We start from the raw sequence: 15,483 nt of genomic DNA, 5'->3' as shown, positions 1-15,483 counted from the left end.
TTCGAATTAAAAAAAATTTAAATTTTTTAAAAATAGCAAATAAGCAGCTCAATATTTGTATATCGCACCTACTTAAGTCAAAAGCTATTTGTGGTCATATTAAATAACGGAAAAAAATTTCAATAATAAAACTACTGTAAGTGAAATATTCGCGAAGTGTGTTTGGTATTTTGCGCTGGTGTTTAATGAAGCAAACATTTGTGCAAGTATTTGTTGTTGCTGTACATACATAAATATTTGTGGCAAAGCGCGCATTACATGGCTGAACGCAGCCAAAAAAGCAGGAAAACGCAGGCACAGTGGGTCAAAAATAAGCATAAACGTGTAGCAGCATAAGTGTCGCGCCGAGACTTTGCGGTTTTAAGACATTTAAAGTATACGAACATTCGACATAAATATAACTGTGTGTGTGACTTAACCGGATTTGCGCTAATAACTTCACATATACATACATACATACATAAAAAATAAACGAACGCATTAAAGAACTGTGTCGCAATTTATCACAGTTTAACTAATAATTTATACGGCGGCTTTGCCTCTATACTGCTGTGAAGCGCACAAATTGTATAAAGCTGGCAAATAAATTCAATAGAATAAGCGCCGCACGCCCATGCTGAGCAGAAGAATTGCCACTTGACAGCCGCACACACAGGCACAGGCAGACAGGCAGGCAGGCTCASTACAAGCAACGGTGCATTGGTTGCGGTGACGCTGAATAATTGAGGCGAAGCCACGCAAATAATCCTATCAGCAAGCAAGCGCGCGGTCCGGCAAGGCGCCGCAGCAAGGAAGTCAACTAAGTAGCGCAAACAAGTCGGAGCACTAGAAAGTCGCACGCGCCAACAAAATAAGCAACTACAAGACGTACGTAGAAGATAGAGCAACTCAATCACGGAAGTAGCAAACGCGCGCGCGAGGCGCAAACACGCAACTTCTACTTCCACAGCGTAGCGCCGTCACATCGGTATCGGTTTGCGGTCCTGTTGCGCCGCGTAAGCGAATTTAAAGGAAAAACCGAAGCGAAAAACTTTTGCAATATCAACAACAACGAACAATAACGCGTTGCGCCACAGGCGGCAACAAGCACTTCCCAAAAAAACGAAAAATCAGTGTTGGCACTGCAAATAGCAAGCGCATAGCAAGCGCGTAGTGGCTTGCAGCAATAAGTGTCAGCGCGTTGGCCAACGCGAGGTCGGGAGTCGCGTTAAAAATTCCAACTTCAAGCAACCAACCAACACACACACACACATATATATGTATATAGCTGGTCCGGAAGCCGCGAAAACTAAACTAATTTTCAGCTTACGCAAATGCTACCAACGGCGCGCGTCAACACATTTTTCTTACTCAATGTTTCCGGTTGCCGCTGTGACCAAACACCAGCACTAACGCCACGCGCTTGCACCGCCAGCAGCTGCCAAAGGCAATAGCGCGCACACAGCCGCAAGTGCGCAGTTTGAATTGGAGTTAGAGTTGGAGAGCGCCGTGTCCACCTTCGTGTTGTGTAGGTGGCGTAGCACGTAAGTCGTTTGTGTTTTTAGCGTTAAACGCGCGTGAAAGCAACTTAAATTAATAGTAACAAAAAACGCAACGCATTTGCAATATTTCAACGCCAACGACACTTGAAGTGCAAAGGACGCGTCACAAAAGTTCTCTTATTTTTTTTTTTTACAAATACTTAAGCGCATACGCGCAAATCAACTTGCGCATTAGACGCGTGTGCAGTTTTCGATGTAAGTAGCAGCAACTAGTGCCAAACGCCACAAGCGCTGCAACACCACGAAAGGTTATCGCATACTTTCTGTACCGCGCCGCCAACTAATCCAACTCATTCCTGCCGCGCCGTTCGTTTCGGTCATAATGTCGTAATAACTGTCACCACTGTTTGCTTAAATGCGAACGAGCCAGTGCAAATAGCTAGCCCGCGCAGTAGCAGAGTAGCTGCCGCATGAGCGCCATCATTTAAGGACCTAATGTAGCGCATGAAAGGCAAACGCACCGAACGCAAACGTAGCGCGCAAGGCGACTGCATAAAGTACGCGAAGCTAAGCAAAAGTCTGGCGGCGACGGCGACGGCCAAAAGGAAAGTCATCGTTAGTGTGGGTGCCACTGCACTTTTTTCTCATATTTAATTTAACGGAAATTGTGTTGAATTAGTGTGAACTGTAAAAGCAGGCAACTAGCGCAGGCGAAGTAGTGAGTGGTTGAAATAGCAAGAAAAAAAAAATATATAAAATAAATTGTGGCATAAAATATACAAGTACTTACGAGTAAAATAAAATAGTTTACTTTAGTGTTAGTTCGATGTGTGCCACCCCCCATGAACTGAGCGCTACGTTCTGGGCTGTATGTGCAGCCCCGCTGTGTGTAAATAATAGTTATATAAAGAAACTCAAACTCAAGTGCATGCAAACACACACATATATATCTATATAAATATATACATGCATATAAGTGTAAAGTGTCTAACGCGTAATTCCGTTCATACGTACATACATACCGACACACTTGTAACAACAGCGCTACAAATCGCCAGTGAAAACGCGTGTGTTTGTGTGTGTTAGTGCGCACGTTAGTGAGATACTTGAAAGTTATAACCAAGTCGAGCAGACCCATTGAAGAGTTGAAGTGCGAATATCTATATACTAATACATATATATACCTATATATAACACAGTATACTGTATACAGCCGCGCCGCTGTTACTCGGTCAGCATTCAGCAGTCAGTAAGGCAGTTAGCCAGCAGCGGATGCGTTTCATAATGAAAATCTAATTTATGCGCACCGGATTGAAGTGGTCATTCATCTCGCAGGCGATTTTTGCCAACGTTTATTTATCACCACTTTTTATAGTTGTTATTGTTTTCGCTGCATCTTATACGACTCGCTTGGTAGGCGACGCGACGCGACGCCTTRCGTTGAATGTGGATTTGCAGGTCAGTAGGAATGAAAAGCAATTAAAATGTTATTAATATGTGTACGCTCATGCATATGCTCCTGCATAGCCCTATTTGCAGTGGTATATCTATGTAATTTAATATTGTTTCTATATATGTGTATATCTGTAATAAATATTACATTGATAAATTAAAAATATGCTGAGAAAGGGATCACCAATAGCCATAGCGCTGAGCAGTGCTATGAAGTCACTGCTGTAAATAGATATTTTCTATAGAAATATATTCGATTTTAAGCTACTTCACTTCTCTTTACGTTCCGTGTGAGCCCTGCAAATATGCTTTCAACTCAGCAAATTTTTATGCGGAACAACTAGGGAGGTTTCCGGTTGAGTTCAATAGAAAAGGATACTTGATTTATGCCAGTTGTTCGTTCGATTCGCCACTTCACAAAAATGTTATGGCTGCTAGTTCTGTTTTTTTTTTTGGTTTTTATATTTGCCATAATTGAAACTTGAAAAATCGTCTTTCTCACCGCATACCTTCGGAGGTGTTCCTAGTGATCGGCTGCGGGTTCAAGGAAATCCAAAATTTTCCAAACTGAATCACCAATTTTCAAAGCGCATTAAATTCTGTAAATCTACAACATTTTTATTTATTTATAAAATAAAATGGCTCTTCAAAAAAATCATATTTTTATGATTTGCAAGTGGCTATAAACCTTATGGGTTTCCTCGGGTAAAAACAGGCTTTTTTCAACAATTTTTTTCTCATATAAAAAATGAAATATTTTCTAAGAATTTAGAACCTAGACGAAAGAAAAGAAAAACCTGAAATTGTATTTTTGGCAGACTTAAATCAACTTGAAATATTGGGTAGCCGTATTTCTAATCAAACTTCAACTAATTTTTCTATATTTATAATAACCTTTAATGAACCAAATACGTACCATTTTGATCCACAACTTTTTGCAATTTTTCCGCTAGAGATTATTGCATCAGTGTAAAGCTTTTCCGGTTTCTCGGCGAAAAACTGCGACAAGTAATTTTTACTGGCTTCTCTTGAAGCAAATTTTACTCCATTAAGGGAGCTCTGCATTGACCGCAACAAATCGTAGTCCGATGGTGCAAGGTCAGTGCTATTTGGTGTATGTATCAAAACTTCCCAGTCAAGCTCTGCCAGTTTTGCGGAGTCATCAAAGATGTGTGTCTGGTCTAGCGTTGTACTGATGGCAGACGAAGCGCTTTCTGTTCAGTTTAATCTCATCAGTTGTGGGCAGTAAAATGTAAAATAAATCGTTCGACCAGGCTGGAGCAGCACATAGTGGATGATTTCTTATCAATCCCACAAAACACTCAGCATAACCTTTCGGGGTGTCAATCCTGACTTTGCGACCATTTGTTGAGCTCCACCACGCTTGGACCTGATGATCTTTTTCGCCCATTATTGTCGTACTTGATCCACTTTTCGTCTCCTGTTACCAGTCGCTTCAGAAATGGTTCGATTTCATTTCTTTTCAGCAAAGAATCGCAGATATTAATTCGGCCCATTAAATTTTTCACAGACACTTCATGTGCTACCCGAACATCGAGTTTCTTTTTGTAGCCAGCCTGTTTTAAATAGTTTGATGATGAATGTTAGGTTTCTTGGCGATGTCATGGCTTCTTATGTGACGGTCTTGGTCAATCTTTTCTATGATTTCATCAACTGTTTCAACGATAGATCGACCAGAGCGTGGTGCATCTTCCACATCGAAATTACCAGTACGGAAGCGAGCGAAGCATTCTTGTGCTACACGAACTGATACATCATCGTCTCCGAAAACTTCATAAATGCTTAAAATCTAACCTTTCCAGCTGACATAATGTAATTGGTATCACGATAGTCGATATACGACTGCAACGATATCTATTGACAAAATACGAAAAGGCTTTTTCGACTATCCAATATTAATACAATATTTTAAGATTTTGTAGAATTAAATAAGACAATAAAAAAATCGTTTTTGTTTTAACCCATTAACCCATGTAACTCTTTGAACTCTGAAAATGATATAAAAAAAAATTAATTGATTTTTCGTATTTAAAATAAAATATTTACTGTTATTTTCAAGAGTTTTATCACATTTGAATCATTACCAATAATAATACTTGTCTAAAATCTCTGCCAAAAAAAGGAACATTGCATAAAGCGGCAATACAATTTTAATGCGCGTATTTGTATTTTCGCTTGTATCAAATTCAGTTCGCTTGTTATTGTTTTTATATAAAGATTTTTTGACAAGTTAGCGATAGTGAAATGACGAATCGATGACGGCTATTGTGTCATAAAAACAGCACACAATTTGGCTTCATTTATTATAACTAAAGCATAATGGACTCTCTGCCTTTACACATCATTTGTACCTTCTAAGAATTCTATGTCTACGCCATTGAAGTAATTTATGCATTGAAACACATTTACTACAGTGAAATAAGTATTTATGTATTATATTTAGAAATCGAGCGATGATTTTTGCAACTTTTGGTCGAAACATGGCTATTCAAAAAGTTAACATCAGTTAGCTGGTGTTTCAAATAATTCCTAACTGCCATTTTTCATATAAGAAAAAAAAATCTTTTCATATAAGAAAAATATCTTTTTTGATATAAGAAAAACAAAGTTCGCAAGTGTCAGCTGAAGCAGAGCATTTCAATGCTCCAAACGCATGAATGAGCGCCTGCATGGCGCCACAGATGCTGGGAATGAAGCACGAGCGCTTCATTGTAATTCCATATATTGTACATTATCAGTGTCATTGTATTTCTTCTAGCCCACATAAAAGAGATAATAAGCATGCACATTAAAGTAAAGTGGGGAACGGAAGATCCATAAATAGGGGTGCAGCCAAATGGGTACCAACAAGTATTATCATTTCGAGTTAAGTGTTGTTTATACAATCATGAGTCACGCAACTCGTTTAGTGACTGTGAGTTGTTCCATTAGAAAAGTAGAACCTCTGTTTCATAGAATAATAACAGAACTTAAGTTTAAGGTGTGTTTTTTCCTTCTCAATAAAATCCCACGATACAATTACATTTTTGATTTATAAGCTGTTAATATTGCAGATGTGAGACATGTGTGGAATTTTGTTTGTTGTTGATCTTTTAGGACTTTTCGCTTTTTGTTTATAAACTATCTACTTTCTTTTTGTTTTTGTAGTGGCATAAAAAATTTCTTAAGCAATTTCGATGAATGGTGCCGAATTGATAGTCCTTGGCCGCATAAAAGTCCATGTCCGTTCCGATTACTTAGACCCGACTGCCGTGGGAACGGATACTACCTAGTCATTATTTTTATATCAAGTCTTGCCGGTCGGTGTGTATATACCCGAACTAGTCCCTTAAGTATTGAGATATCGTTCGGAATATTAGAACTCATTCGCTCTCCTTCTCTCTCATTTGTCAGACCCGCCGTTATTGGAACATTGTAGCATGTAGCTGCCATTCCAACTGAATAATAAAAATCAAATTCTTGCATGAACAACTTCTGTTGGACAAGGTATTTTCGCGAAATATGGCATGTTTAATTGTGGAAGGCAACAATATAATCTTCGAAGGATTCTGAAGTTTACGTCGTGAGGGATGTCAACGTTTTTTGCCAAGTTTCATAGAGACTTAATACATAATTGTAATACTTCATCCAGTCCCTTGAATTGGGAAGCTGTTAGATATCTAAGCCAAGTTCTAGATAAGGCCGGACATCAGCAAGGGAGGTGTTCCAGCGACTCTCTCATGCGAGACCGTGTGAGTAGAAGCTTTCCTTATGCTCTCTTGCAAATGATCTTGCTGATCCTGCATGCCCCTAAGGCGTTGCATCTTACCCCGATCTGTCGTGTCAACCCTTACTTGCGTATTTCCTGCACTTTTTTGGTAGCCAAATGGAATCCCATCAGTTCTTTTGTGAGTCAATAAGACTTAGGTTAGGTTAGGTTAGGTTGGATGGCTGATCAAAGATCACACGTAGACCATTAATGTAGTCATTTGTGATGCCATAGAAAATAACTCCCGTGTTCGAACTTACAGATTGGCGAAGCGCTTTGTAGCCAATATATAGTTACAAAGAGGCTTAACTTAAACACCCACCAGTTCGGTGGGATGTCCAAAGGTATGCGCCCCTAAGTATATAAGTCTTGATCTCCCAAACCCGGGACAATCAAGCAGAAAGTGCTGGCTTGTTTCTACTGCATCCTCTTCCAAACAGCTTCTGCAGTCAGCTTCCGGTAAGATACCCATTCTTACCGCATGTAAGCTAATAGGATAGTGGCCTATTAATAATGAGAGGTTAGCCTTACTGAGGCTTAAGAGTTCATTAGATCTCCTGCGATCTATCCTGGGCCAGAAGGCTTTTGCAACAGCACAAGTACCGATGCTGGCACAGCGTTGGATTAGCATCCACGTGGCCCATCTATCTAGTAGTAGAACACAAGACGATACAGGAGCACCGATCCGTTCCCATTCTTCAATAAGACTTATTGCTGTGAAATTATTGTAAGAAATTCATTGATTGCTGCGATGTGTGAGAAGTGACGCCTTCTTGTTGAAGCCAAATGTCGTCAAGATCACGACTTTCTATTGCAGGCACAAATAGTCGGTTATTATGGTGCGATAACGGTTGTCATTGACGGTTGCGGTCTCACCGGCATTATTTTTGAAGAAATTATGATTCAACTGGCCCATAAACAACACTAAACCGTTGACTTTTCTGGATGCAATAACAGCTCTTGAATCTCTTCAGGTTGCTTTTTTGCCCAACTACGGCAATTGTGATTGTTTTCATACCAATTGACCTAGAAATGGGCCTCATCGCTGAACAAAATTTGGCACGAAAACGTCGGATCTTCTTGGAACTTTTCTAGAGCCCAAAGAGACAAGCGATATCGTCTGAGAAGGTCGAGTTGCTCCAGTTCTTGCACCAGCTGTATTTTTTACACTTTCAATTTCAGATCTCCACGTAAAATGCCAAGTCGGTTCACTCGTCAATCCGAGTTTCTACGAACGGCGCCGAATCGACTCTCCACGTTCTTCGTGTACACACTCAGCTACGGCTGTTATATTTTTTTCCACTGCGTCCTAGTCTATTCGGTCGAATATTGTCCAATAATGCTGCTGGGTCTCAAGATGGGTGATGGTGTTGCGAATAGTACACTCAGTAGGCCAATTAGGCTGTCCTTAGAAGAAACAGTTTTGGTTTCTCTTTTACTCATGCAAAACTTGTTTAATATACACTTATTTGTCGTGTTTGATTCGTCACTTCTCTGCTCTTTATATATGAGTTTGCTTTGTTTTATCTCAAGAATTGTAGAAGTGGAAGCAATAACAAAGTTAGCCTGTTTTCAAGAGTCACTCTTTCTTTCTCTCTCTTTCCCAGTCTGTCATAAGCTTCATGCTAATACAATAAACATATGTTCGCTGCAAGAAAGAGTTGAATTACGATTTAAGTGCACAAATAAAATTATTGCTCATATAAAGTCAAATAAAAATGTCATTTTGATTTCCATAACTCTTCAAAGCCACAAAAAAGTGCTCATTAATTTTCTTGTCGTTAATTTTATTTTACAAACCGTAGATATGCACATATTCCTTAGGCATTTCCATGGCATTTCATGACCTACAGTTAGGTAAAAAAAACAAAGCAGCTGCATTCACATACATACACGGACAATCACAAACACCGCGAGACTGTTGTGACTTTCTCTGTAACCACTTGGGTCATTAAGTTGAACCACTGTTTAGATTTATCTGCTATTATAATCTAAATGACGTCATAAAATAGCAGTTTTCTTGAGGTTGATAAGTGTAAAAAGTAGTAAATGCAGCCAAGAACGACGCACAGTGGCAATGTTTTCACTTGTAGGCGCATGTGTGTGGCAGTTGCCACATGCCGGTGCCTGTAAACATTTGGATTATACGAGCACCTTTTTTTCTGCCTTCCCTCTGCCTTCGGTCTGCCTTCCCTCTGCCTTTGCTTGATGAGCATCAATCGATCTTCGCTGCTGCGTCGTCTTACGCACATTTTGTTTTTTTTGTAGCATCTTTGTGTCTGCGAGTGTCTGGCGTGTTGTTAAAAGTGACTTTTACAATAAATTGCGTAACCTTGCCTACATAAACACCATTCAGTGGAATTCTTAAGTATTACTATAAAAGTCGGGCTAATGCTAAAATGTATTTCTCACCTATTGCGCCGGCCAGCAGCAATGATTTATAGCAAATAGTTGCTTAAGCAGCTATATATTAAGGCAGTTAACCGTTAGCGCTGACTTTGTTGCATCTGGCAACTTTAGTGCCCACATATGATTGCTATGATATTTTTCATTGTTTGTTGTTATTGCATTATATTTACTTTTATGTATGACTTCGTAAATAAACTGCATTCTTTCGTTCTAATTAAGATAAATATTAACCTAGGCTTCTGCGTACTGCAAGAAATGGCTTTTCTAAGAATTCGTATTTGTAAATATACAGAAGAATTTTAACGTCTTAAATGCAGCGAGTACACATTTTATTGATAAAGGGTTTAATATTTACATAACTAAATGTTTGTATATACAAATTTACGTTTCGATCGGAAGATTTTGTGAAAATTGAAGTTTGAAGAGCAAAAATACCATAAGGGAGTATTCTAAGCGTAGCCTTATTCCTCTTTTTTGGCGTAGACGACGCTTACGCGATTATAGTCGAGTTAACAGCAGCGCAGCCAGAAGTTTCTTCCTTCCTGCTACACCTCGTCATATCTTCCATGCCTCGATGATGAGTAACTTGTAGAATTTGATCTTTGTTCGTAGAGAGAGGGCTTTATTTCTCAATTGTCTACTCAGTCTGAAGTAGGACCTGTTGTCACGAGTTATTCTGCGTTGAATTTCGAGGCTGACGTTGTTTTTGCTGTTAATGCTGGTTCCAAAATAGACGAAATTATCTACGACTTCAAAGTTAGGACTGTCAACAATGACGTGGGGGCAAAGTTGCGAGTGCGATGACTATTTGTTTGCTGACATAAGATATTTCATCTTGTCCTCCTTCATAACCAGACCCATTTGCTTCGCTTCTTAGACCAACCTGGAGAAAGCAAACTAAGGGCGCGGTTGTTGAGGGCAATGATATCAATATCATCGGCGTATGCCAGCAGCTGTACACTTTTATAGAAGATTATACTGTCTCTAATCAGCTCTGCAGCTTGTATTATTTTCTCCGAGAGTAGACTGAAGAAGTCGCTGAATAGGCAGACACTTAGTCTGAAATGTTGTTTGGTATCGTACGGCTCAGAGAGGTACTTACCGATCCTGGCGGAGATTTTAGTGTTGCTCAACGCCAGCTTACACAGCCGTATTAGCTTTGCGGGGATACCAAATTCAGACAAAATGGCTTATACGCAGTTCCTTTTCGTGTTGTCGAAAGAGGCTTCATATCGAAGAAGAGGTGGCCTGTGTCGATCTTAATTTCACGGGTCTTTTCCAAGATTTGGCGCATGGTGAATATCTGGCTGATTATAGACTTTCCAGGACAAAAGCCACACCGATAAGTTTTTTGTGTTTCACACACTATATTCGATAAGATTTTATAAGCGATATTTTGAGGTCTTATTCTACGGTAATAGGCGCATATTGTAAGGTTCCCTTTTTTGTGTATTGGGCAGAGCACATTTAGGGTATGCTTTCATCCGACCATATCTTGTAAAGAAGCTGTTGCATGCACCTTCTTTGCTCCCGCTGCTTTGCTGTCCTTCAGACGGGTAATTGATATACGAAATTCTTTACGGCAGGGTAATAAAACGTCTGCTCCATCATCATCGATTGTGGAATCGGGTTTGCAATCTTCTGTTGTTATGTCCAGTAGGTTGAGGAAGTGTTCTTTCCATAATTCCAAAAATGCACTGGGCAGCAGTCACTAGGTCAGATCTGGGGTGATATCAAAGTTTGCTACGGTCTTGAAACCTTCTGTTAGTTCTTAGTAACTATATGTACATATAGCTAAGCCCGATAATGTGCATGGCGAATCAATCTTTTATGAAGATTTTTATCTTGATTTTGATCGGTATGTTGGAATAACAGTTATGTATATTCTATATTGGTCCGATGTCGACGTGCGCAACGTTTCAAATTGATATCTCAAGAATTAGCGACTAGCAGGACCAACTTTATACGATGTCCGGCGTTTCCATCGGAGTGGAGTCGGAGTTGGTTTGCTAATCTGGGTAAAATTTTCTAAATACTGTGATTCACCTCATGTCTGAAGAGTTATGACCAGAGGTAAAAGAAACAGCATTTAACAATTTTCGAAGTCATGTGTGTACAAAATTAGTAAAATATAAATATATATTTTCCCCAAAGTCGATAATATTCATATAAGTTATGCTTTTTGCTTTAAAGGGGGTATTCTAGTCTAGAAATCAAATTTTGGGTAGTTTTTTGAATTTTATTAAAAAAAAAACTATATTTTTATAATCCATTTTTTGTGGTGTTCTTATGGATATCTTAAGAATACAGAAAAAAATTTCCAAAAAATATTAAAAAATAAAATAATTAGGAGGGGGGATAGACAGGTGAACAAAAAAATGGCGCAACCTGGTGACATTGATCCTGACTCTCCTGGTGGCCTGAAAAAAAAATCAAAAGAAATTTTTAATGAGTAAGGATGCTGTTATAGTCCCTATTTCAGGGAACACGAAAAAAAAATTTTTTGTAAAATGGCGACTGGATGAAAATAAAAATAATTTTTTAAGCTTTCTTTTTGAAATTCCTGAAATTTTTTTTTAAATATTAAAAACAAAGGATTAAGGATTATATTATTATTAAATAAAAGATTATTTAAAGAAGGTTCACACAAAATTTCAAGTAAATCGGTTGTATAGAACTTGAGATAATGCCGGTATCGTGTGAAAAAAAGTAGTTTCGAGAAGAACGTGTTTAAAAAAGTGAGTCTACCTACCTACCGGGCTAGGTACTGCGTCATCAAAGTAACTGTAGCTCTTAAAATAATTTCAATTTTTAAAAATCCTTTGGAGGATATGTTCTTAAGGGTCTAAACGTTAAACATATGAAAAAAAAACAAATCGAATTTTTCAAAATTCTAGCGTAGAATACCCTCTTAAACATTTCAATCAAGTCGGCTATGTTAGGCCAACTACCACAAACTCAGTAACTTGTTTCTTTCCCATCACTAGATTCCTTGTTTTTCTCTGCAACTTGAAGGTTTTATGGAAAAAACAATACGATTTTTCCAAGTGTCCTCTTTCGCTGTCCACAACTGTGTATATGTATATGAAGTCTTCGCCACAGCAAGGACATAACTGTCAAATTTGTAAAATATTTATTAGCATTTCAATGCTTCATATTTCTAACCATTAAACCAAATCGGTGCATATCATCTGTAAGCCCTAAAAAACAGCAGTCAGTAAATCTTCTTTTTTTTGCGTGCGAAGTGTATGAAAAACCACAATTTTCCGAAGGAAATTAACATAAATCAGCAAAACGTCGCCACCCACCACCGGCCGGCAGTAAATTGCTTAGATATAATAAATTTACAATAAAGTCAGCCGCCTTCTTTTCGAGATTTCGAAATTAAATGGCTACGAAAACTATCTAACAGCTGCGGACAAAGAACAAAGGCCACTGTTGGTGCATTACAACGCTACGCCAAACCGCGAATGAGGAGCGTTAAGGATGCCTTTTGCTTATTTATGGTTGCATAAAAAGCGAGACAGAGACATACAGACACACATATGTACATACTTGCTTATCAAGTTTTATTTTGTACATATGTTTAGGCTTGCGTACAGCGACTTTTCTGACAGACTGTAATTTGCGGGTAGTGCATATTCATCAACAAATTTATTTTATCGAATATTTTCCGAGTCACGCTTACTGATTTTGAATAACCAACAAATTTATTTATCATATTTGGGAAGGCCACTGTCAAACCAACACACACCAAGCACGTCACTTAGCCGCAGCCCCAGCTTCAGTTTCAGTTTCAGTCAGCCAAGCAAGCAAAGCAAGCAAGGGAGCTCCACCCACTTGAAGCAAGCCATTTCTTACCGAAATTGCGCCGACTTACAGTTACTTGCAGTTTTTGCCCCTGATTAAATTTTTTTCGTCTGCTCAAGCGACTGCGACTAATCTTATTTATGAGAAGCGAGTACCCGTCTATGTCGCCGTTGCCGTCATCAAAGCCAGCGTCAAGTGTGTGCCGCTGTGTACGTGTATTTTGTTGTCGTTTTCCACCCCATTTAGCCATTTTTCACAGCGCCGCCGCCGTTGTGCCCGTTGTCTGACATTTTCCGCTCGCTGTGTGATGTTTTTTCGAAATTCTAGTTTTTTACACATACACACACACACCCATATACGTTCAAACGTATGTATTGTATTTGCCGCTGCTTGTGTGTGCACTTTTGTTTCATTCCGCCGCATCTTTTGTGTAGTTGTGGGCGTGTGCGTGTGTATGTGTGTGTGTGTGTGTGTAGGCAGGATATGAAAAATGAATTGTTAACAAAAAATCACGCATTATATTTTCAATAAATCTTGGCGCAAAAAGAAAAGTTTCGAGAGATTATAAATCGTATGCGCTTAATGCTGACAAGTGGTAATGCGTTGGTGAAGAACCAACTTTTGCGCGCGGCATAAGCACCCATAGAAGTTGAAGTTTAGCGCTGTTGTTGCTATTATTGTTGTTCTTAATGTTGCTTTTGTTGTAGCTGTTGTTATTATTTGCCCTTCTGCTTTTGTTTGCTTCATAAAACTCGTGCGGGAAGTTGCTGAGTTGCTGGCGCAGCATGGCATGTACCGCGGCAAAGTTTTACATGGAATTATTTTGAAGTAATTCAATTCAATTGGACAGTAGCTGCTAGTCCCATGTTGCTCTAAACCACCATTGATGGTTATCGGCATTTTTCCTTGACCTTTCTGCCGGGTTTTCCGTTTGTTTTCGTACCTTTTAGTTAGCTAGCTGCTTGCAGGCATAGCAAAATAAATATCTAAATGGAATTTTCATTTGACTGCTTGTTTGTTATTTTCAATTATAAATTGCTAAAAATATGGCATGGCCGAAAATAAGTTCGAATGACCGAAAAAAAAACCGGGAAGCGTAAATAAATGTAGAAAAGCCAGCGACATTTCAGCCCAAACGGTGCTTTCTTTGTTTGTTGTTTACTCTAAAGAGTTGTGTGTAAACTTGTAGCCGAAACCTCGGATATGCGGATACTCATTTATTTGACAATACATATATCTGTTTTTGTTTTTTTTTGTTTTGACTCACTTTTATTAATATGTCCACAACGGTAAGTGTTGATAAAATAGCAAAGTACAAATAATTAAAAATTTTTTTTTTGGGAAATTGGATAGATTTCTTGAATTTTATTTGTAGACATTTTTTTATCGGCTTGTATGGCAGCTATATGCTATAGTTATCTGATCTGAATATTTTTTTCCGATTTTATAGCCTTGCCTTGGGTCATATCCCATGCCAAGTTTTGTGAAGATATCTCGCCAATGAAAAAGTTTTCCGTACAAGCACTTGTTTGCAATCGTTCAGTTTGTATGACAGTTGTATGATATAGTGATCTGATCTAATAAATTTTTGTTGAGCAGGTTGTATTGTTGCCTTGGATCATAGTCCATGCCGAATGTCGTGAAGATATTTCGTCAAATAACAAAATTTTTCATACAAAATTTGATTTTGTTTGCTCAGCTTGTATGGCAGCTTTATGAATAGTGGTCCGATTCGAAAAATTTCTTCGAATATTATAGTATTCGTCAAATAAAAAAGTTTTCCATACAAGAGCATTGTTCGGATCGTCGGTTCCAACAAATGAGCAGCTCCTTAAGGAGAAATGGCGGTGTGCCAAATATCAGACCAATATCTCAAAAACTGAGAGACTAGTTCGCGTATATACAGACGGATAGAGATGCATATGGCTAAATTTACTTATCTCATCATGCTGATCATATATATATATATATATATATATATTCTTATATACATACATATATTCTTTATATATATATATATTCTTTATCCACCGTTCTTTATATACCGTTCATAATTTGTAGTCAAAATAGTTGATTTACTTAGTCAGATGCAGCGCATTACTCTACAAATGTACTAGTGTAGAGAAATAAAATTTGGAGAGTTGCCACCTATTTTTAAATGTATGAAAAAAGAGAAAACAAGTAAAAAACTTAAGATAAGCTCATTAAGCAAAAACAGAAAAGTATAATATCTTGTCGATGCGATTATTTTATAAATGAAGTTTGAAGGGTTGCCACCTATTAAGAATTGTAAAAAAAAATTAATTAAAACTTAAGATAAGCTTAGTTGGGGGAAAAACTGTAGCATATCTTGTCGTCGCAACAATTTTTCATTTTTGACACGTACTTTTACTCAATTGGTATCCCAAAAGTTAGGTTAAGGCATAATCTCAGTTAAATAATATCTGCTTGTTCCTTACTTAAAAAATTATTCTCTATTATGTATACAGAGCTAACTACAGTGGAAAGTAACATACTATCGGGTGATTTTTTAAGAGCTTGATAACTTTTTTAAAAAAAAAA

General features: G+C 38.2%; 1 protein-coding gene across 3 annotated transcripts in view; it reads left to right on the top strand.

Annotated features, from left to right (window-relative positions):
* LOC108974396 (putative uncharacterized protein DDB_G0291608) overlaps positions 1-15,483 on the top strand; it is a 244,796-nt gene that overhangs the window by 12,457 nt on the left and 216,856 nt on the right. The window contains exon 2 of one of the 3 annotated variants that reach the window (XM_018942314.1): positions 37-2,939. The exons of the other annotated variants lie outside the window; for them this stretch is intronic. The gene's annotated coding sequence lies outside the window, so the exon portion shown is untranslated. The remainder of the gene's footprint in view (positions 1-36; positions 2,940-15,483) is intronic. 3 annotated transcript variants of the gene reach the window in all.

The sequence above is a fragment of the Bactrocera latifrons genome, unplaced genomic scaffold (genome assembly GCF_001853355.1).
Source record: "Bactrocera latifrons isolate USDA-ARS-PBARC rearing strain unplaced genomic scaffold, ASM185335v1 scaffold_0, whole genome shotgun sequence".
In the NCBI taxonomy this organism is placed as follows: domain Eukaryota; kingdom Metazoa; phylum Arthropoda; class Insecta; order Diptera; family Tephritidae; genus Bactrocera; species Bactrocera latifrons.
The sequence above is the reverse complement of the archived record's forward strand: the minus strand, read 5'-3'. Positions and strand labels throughout refer to the sequence as shown.